We start from the raw sequence: 1,196 nt of genomic DNA on the forward strand, positions 1-1,196 counted from the left end.
TGCTAGAGGAAGACTCTCAGGTGATAATCATACTAATCTCCTGCCTACAAACATTAAGATTGTCAAGAGTTGGCAATCTTACATTGGACGTGTCTCAATTGGGAAAGCCATTTGTTGACTGTTCCCTTAATATCTGCTCCATCTTCATCCCTAAATATCTTATAGGCAGGACATATTTTGGGTTGAAAGTTTTGTGGGTGGATTGATGTTCCCTTCCCTCCACTGGAAGATCTATCTGGCTACAGGATGTACCTATTTCAGTCTTCATAAAACCTCTCAGCAGGGGTCTCAGATAGGGAGAAAGAATCATCCATAAAGAATCCCTTGAGTCTCCCAGGTCCCAGGTGTCAAGCTAGTACCAGAGATGGCCTCTAATGATTTCTGCTCTCTCTACCATCCCTCTCATAAAATTAAAATTATTTTTGCTGATACTTTATAACTGTAATTTTGCTACTGGTATGTATTATAATATAAACATCTATTTTTTCTGGTGGTCTTTGTTTAACACCTGTGAATGGGTCATTTGAACTCTAAACACATTATGACTCACTGTATGTGAACCACTGATCCAAACAGCTGCCCTTGAGGGCCATTTAGTTATTAATGTAAAAAAAAAAGCTGGCTTTTTCTTTCCAAAGGCCAACTGCCAACCTTACCTTCTCTAATAAGTGACAGGAGCTTCATTTATATTATTAAAGTTGATTAAATCATTATAATATTAAAATTAATTAAAATGTTTTTTAAATTATACAAATATTTAGTTATGTTTATATATATGTATGTATATATATACATACATATATATATATATATATATAATTAAAATTAGTTAAAATAAAAATGTAAGTTCTATCTATGGCTTCCAGAAAGAGGGAAAAATTTACAATGGGATTTTGAGTAATATTATGCCTTTCTGTAATGAATTGTATTAGTGTTCAGAAAAAAAGCGCTTCCTGTGATCAAATATAGATGAGACACATAGACAAACTGATTGACAATTTTATCCTCTGAACTCACAGAATCTCAAACATAATGCAAACATTAATGACAGAGATACAGCATGTGGACTCTACACAAATGACTTACCCAGTCTTCCTACAGAAGACAAAAGAAGAAGATTAGGATAGAATTGATGATGTAGGACCCATTTTTCTTTATTTTTTTGTAAAATGCAACAGGTTTCTAAATCTGAAACA

Source organism: Grammomys surdaster, unplaced genomic scaffold (genome assembly GCF_004785775.1).
Source record: "Grammomys surdaster isolate TR1022 unplaced genomic scaffold, NIH_TR_1.0 1087, whole genome shotgun sequence".
NCBI lineage: Eukaryota > Metazoa > Chordata > Mammalia > Rodentia > Muridae > Grammomys > Grammomys surdaster.